This window comes from Microtus ochrogaster, chromosome 16, assembly GCF_000317375.1.
Source record: "Microtus ochrogaster isolate Prairie Vole_2 chromosome 16, MicOch1.0, whole genome shotgun sequence".
NCBI lineage: Eukaryota > Metazoa > Chordata > Mammalia > Rodentia > Cricetidae > Microtus > Microtus ochrogaster.
This window is the reverse complement of record NC_022018.1, coordinates 55238018-55243454: the sequence shown is the minus strand read 5'-3', so window position 1 is coordinate 55243454 and position 5437 is coordinate 55238018. Positions and strand designations below refer to the sequence as shown.

At 48.0% G+C, this 5437-nt stretch overlaps 1 protein-coding gene across 3 annotated transcripts in view; it reads right to left on the bottom strand.

Moving 5' to 3' along the window:
- The window catches only part of Cplx2 (complexin 2), a 74119-nt gene that overhangs the window by 58780 nt on the left and 9902 nt on the right, over positions 1-5437 (bottom strand). The window lies entirely within an intron of this gene.

Here is a 5437-nt window from a genome sequence, read left to right as displayed (position 1 = left end):
AGAGAGAGAGAGAGAGAGAGAGAGAGAGAGAGAGAGAGAGAGAGAGCGCAAGATTAGCCTAGCTAAATACCAGAGGCCTGAGATCTGTTCCAGACCTGACTTCTAGCCACGGCCTAGGTCTTATTGACTTTTGACCAAGCTGCTGTCCTGGTTCTTACACCTCTGCCTCAATCAGGAAACCCTCGGTCACTTCCTTGGCAATGTTCCTCCTTCTCAGGAGCCTGCATTACCCCCTCCAGGATACAGCACCTTGAAGGTTGGAGATATGGTAGTGAGAGATACCCCTGCAGATGGGCTAGCATAGGCTTTAAGTTGAGGGGCCCTCCAACGTTCCTGCTCCATTAGTTCTTCCTTAGTCAAGGGCTATCTTCCATCTTTTTTACTCCTGTACATTTTGCTTGTGGTGCTCTACAGTTTGCACGTTTCAGCATCTCATCTTAAGTGGATATGCTTTTAAAAAGGGAACAGGAGATCTATTATATAAGCAAGAATCCAGTATAGACCCTTCTTGATTTACGATGGGGTCACATCCTGATAACCTTACTGTAAATCGGAAATGTCGTAAGTAGAAACACAGTTAAATACCTTTGCGGAATGCCCAAGCTTAGCAGCACAGTATATGCTGGAGTGCTGTGTCTCCCTTTGTCACTGGGTGACTGACTGGGAGCTGGGCTCCCTGCCACTGTCTGGCATTGCTGGAGACAGGCTCATACAGCACACCGATAGCCCAGGGACAGATTATGACTCAAGATTCCAAGTGTTATTTGTGCATGCGTGTGTGTGCATGCATGCATGTGTGTGCCAGAGGACAACTTTGGTGTTGTTCCTCAGGCACTGTCCATATTTTAAAGAATTTCTTTCATTTATTTGCTCATGTATTTGTTTATTGATTTATTGGTTTGTTTGTGTGTTCCTGAAGATGTCAGAGGGACAACCTTTGGGTGTTGGGTCTCTCTCTCTACCACGTAGGTTTTGGAGATTGAACTCAGGTTGTTAGGTATGGTGGCAAGGATCTCCCCTCACTGGGCCATCTCACTGGCTCTAAAGATGTAGCTGAGGCTAACCTCAAACTTATGTTCCTCTTGTCCCTGCTTCTTTATCATGTTCTACCAGCATGAGACACCACAACTGACCTTATGTTTTGAATACAGTTCTTTCTTTAACCTAGAGCTGGACACCTGCTTTGCCTCAGTGAATGAGCTTGACGCTAGGTCCACATACAAACAAAAGTTAGAGTAGAAAAATAGAAATAAGAACTCGAAGTTTTGAGTGCTTCCTAAGCAACAGACACTATGGTTGGTGTTTTACATGGATTATTTCAGATCACCCCCCTGTTTTATTTATGCCCCCACTCTGTGATTTCTGCTTTCCCCAAGTACTATTCATTTGCTTGGCAGGTCTCTTTACACTGATTTGTCTTCTTAAAAATGCACAAATTTATCTTCCAAGAAAATGCTATATTATTTCCATAAATCAGAGTTTGATATATGGCTTCCATATTTCTCACGTGCGCTGATTACGAGCTGCTGAAATAACAGATATGCATCTGTGTACCACCTAAAGTCATCTTACACGGCATCAATCTTGTGTGTGCGAGTCTTTGGGGAATTCAGCAGCATCTCAGCTAAAGCGGCACATACCCCTGGGAGGATGCTTTACAGACCAGAATAGTCCTTCCTGAAGTCCCAGCAGTGTGGAGGGATGGAGCTGGATTTGAACCCAACCGTCTACCTCTGGGTGCTTGGGCCTTTTCAACTCCATTGCTTGTCAAATAAATGTATTTTAAACCCAAAGACCCTTTTAAGAATAAAACTTTACTTGGGAGTCCAGTATAGAAAACAAATGAAAGCAGAGATATTTTTTTTTTGTGATTAAAATGGGCTAAGGAATCCAGGGTGTGTGTGTGTGTGTGTGTGGTGGTGGTGGGGGACTTCCCTTCCACCAAAGTAATCCTTTTAATGTCTCGTGAGACCCTTTCTCAGAAGCCTGGAACTCAGAGACATCGTTTCAAACCCACAGTCTGTTACTGTCCCTTGGTTCTGTTTAGTTCAACTTTCTCTGTAGACTCCTGAGGGGTGAGTTGTGGGTCTGTGCTGTTCTTCCTGGTTGGGCCTCTCTGCTTTTAGACTTTGGCCACCTTGATCATTTTGAAATTCTCTGTCTTACCATCTTGAAACATTCCGTTGGCTTTCTAAGCCTGGCTCTGACCTCATTGCTCATCCATCACCCGCTGATGCAACCATATCCAGTGTTTTAGAAGGCACAGAGGGGAAAACTAGGAGATTTTCCTTTTATGAGGTCTCACTGGTGTTGGCGACAGACACAGGCATGCCCAGAGTGCAGCCATGGGCATCCCCTGTTCACCCAAAGCTCATTTGCTCTCCAGGTTCCTCTCTTCCTCAGGACTCTGGGTAGTGACTGAGACAGAGCCAGCCAAAGTGCCCCAGGCATGCTGGGTGCCTTCTACAGTGATGTCAGAGGTCGATGTCCATCCCCACCCTGATCCTGAGACACTGGTCCTCTCAGCAGTATCTGACTTCCTCTGGAATTAGAGCTATACCTCACTCAGACCCCACATCTGCTTCCCAGTGAGGGCCATTTCCAAGTATCCCAGCCATCGCCTAGCTCCCGACCTCGGCCTGCTTTCTCTTCTCATGGCAGAGTTTGTCTGACCACCTAACTTCGAGGTTGGGAACCCTGTGAAGCTCCTCTTTGCCCAGAAATAGAGGAACCTAGTGCCTTAAAAATGAGCAGATCTGAACAAAATTCCAACAATTTTAAACGTTTCTAAATGATAGTCTACCTTACTGTACTCCTGGACCATATCGACACAACTACTCATTTCCTTAGTCCTAAATATGGCCCTGTCTTCTCTGAGATGCCCTGAAATGTCCTCAGTGCATCATCTTTGGGGGTATCCCTTGTGCTATAAGGCCAGGTCTTAGCTAAGGCTAAGCCCAAGTTCTGGAAGGGTTTGTCTTGGTGGACCCATGTATGTTACTAAGTTCAAAACTTCCCATGTCACTTTGATAACTCAGCTCAAGTCAAACCAAGTCAGGTATCACCAGCCCAAGTCACTGTGCACTGCTGCTTGCTCATACTAAGCCAGGTTGTCATCAGGGAATGAGAGTCCAGCAATGAACAAGATGCATTCCCGACTCTCCAGAAACGTTTCTGCTTTGAATCAAGATTCCAGTCTCAAAACTTCCCTGAGCAAAAACATTTCCCATGCACGAAAGGCTGGAGTGGGGAACCTCTGCCTCTGGCCTCCTCCCAAAGGTTTGCTGTCGTGGTTTGAATGCTGGTCGTCAGCTGCAGAGCCTTTAGAAGGTGGAGCCCGCCTGGTGGACTGTCCCTAGGTGTGCCTTAGTCTTCACTGTGAGCAGCTGCCACCTCACACACCTGATGCTGCAGATGGCCAGCTCCCACCACCCCAGGGGACTGAAATCTCTATAACCCTGAGCCCAAACAGTCTGTCATCTCCGATGTAGCAGGCAGGGGCTCTGTCACAGTTACTATCACCCTTCTCAAACCACCCCCTGGAGTACTGAGCTGAGCACCTCAGATGGCAGAGCTGGCTGGCCCCTCCCCTTTTTAGGGTCTGCTGTGTAGGGGTCTTGAGTCTTCTTCATCGTTCAGTTGCTTGCTTATTTACTCAAAGCCTTCACTAAACACTTAGTACAGATGTGCTCAGCACCACACAGACATCACCACATTTAATACCCTGTGACAATTAAATTGTCCAGGTCTCTGCATAATCAATATAAATCTAGAGGCATTTAAGTGACCGGCTAGAATGTAACTCAGCCCTGACGCCAAAGCTCCCCGCCTCTCTCTCTGCTGCCTGTTAGAACAACCGAATAGACGGTAGTCACCAAGGCTCACAGAAACACATTCTCCAGGGAGGCAGAGAGAGGATTAATGGATGTCTTATGGAGGGGCCGAATCCCACCCGACTACTTTATTAGAATTCTTTGAGGAGTGAACTATGTAGGGAGATAAATGGTGACTTTCACAAAAAGCCTTTGTTAACTTTCTATCCCAAAGCCTATTAATAAAATTGATTCATTATAGAATTGGGCAGAAGTGGGTGGCAAGTGGGAGGAAGCCTATTTTTATATGGATAGAGAACTGGCTTAGAGACAAGAGGGAGGGGGGTAACGGGTGCTTTTTCAAACCAAGAACTAGGGTTCCCCAGGAATTGCTGTTGAGTTAGGTTTGGCTATAGGTGTTGAGCACACAGTGCGTGTGAGGCCTGGTCCAAACACGGGGCAGCCCAGAGAAGCCGGATTCTGTTCATTTCTTAGAGGATCTCAGGAGGGCAGTGTGAGAAGTCTTCATGATGCAGGGATTGCTCCTCAGGGAGCTGCAGAAGGTGACCAGGGAGCAGAAAGACCTCCACACTGTGGCCACAAAAGTGGAGGTGACATCGGTTCTGCCACTGACTCTGTGGGATACTGGGCAGGTCCCTCACCCTCTTGGGTCTCAGTTTTCTTTCCTATACATTGGAGTGTCGGCTCTGATGGCCTGGGAAAGTGGAACGCCCTGGGCGGAGGACACTAGTTTGAAACAGGAAATACTAATGAGAAAGTTTTCATTTCTTATAACCCAACACCCACCTGCTGGGATTTCTCCTCTCCGTCCCCCTGTCTTCTCCCCTTCTCCCCTCCCCTGTGGCTATCAGGCAGAGAGCCAGGAGGTCTGTGGTGCTGGGGCTCAGAGCCCAGCCAGGGATTCCTCAGTGGCGTTGCCTGTGGATGACTCAGCATCGTAAATAGCTCCCATCTGGATGAGCCACGGTATCTATAGCGTTTGCACGATCTCTGTACCCACACACCCTCTCTCTGTACAAATATGTGGATCACTGTATGCTAAATATGAGGTGGCCTGGAGACGCTCCTCCTCTTAGAGGACTATTTGCTAGGAAACTCAAGACTGTTTATTTAAAGAAACAAGTTTACGATTATGCACACTGTGGCTCGGAAGAGATGATGCGGTGGAAGGATGCTGGGGGTGGGGCTGATCAGGCTGGGCGTGCTAACCTGCAAGAGAGCTGAGGCTGATTGCTCCATCCATGGTCCTTCTGTATTTGTGGAATCGCGCGATGGACACACTACTGAGATACGCGGATGGAATAGGGGAGGGGAGACGTGCTGCATTTTAGTGGAAAGAGCAAGGAGCTGGAGGTAACAGGAGAGCCAGGGCCTGGCCCAGCGTCCCTATCTTGTCACAGATGAATCATCAGTTTGTTCATTCACTTGTTAAACACTAACCAAGTCCCCCTGTGTGCATGGCTCTAGCATGGATGGGGATTCAGCCTTCTCCCTCTGCCTGGCCTGTACACTAGGCTAGCCCTGGCCTGTACTCTGGGCTAGCCCTGGCCTGTACTCTGGGCTAGCCCTGGCCTGTACACTGGGATAGCCCTGGCCTGTACACT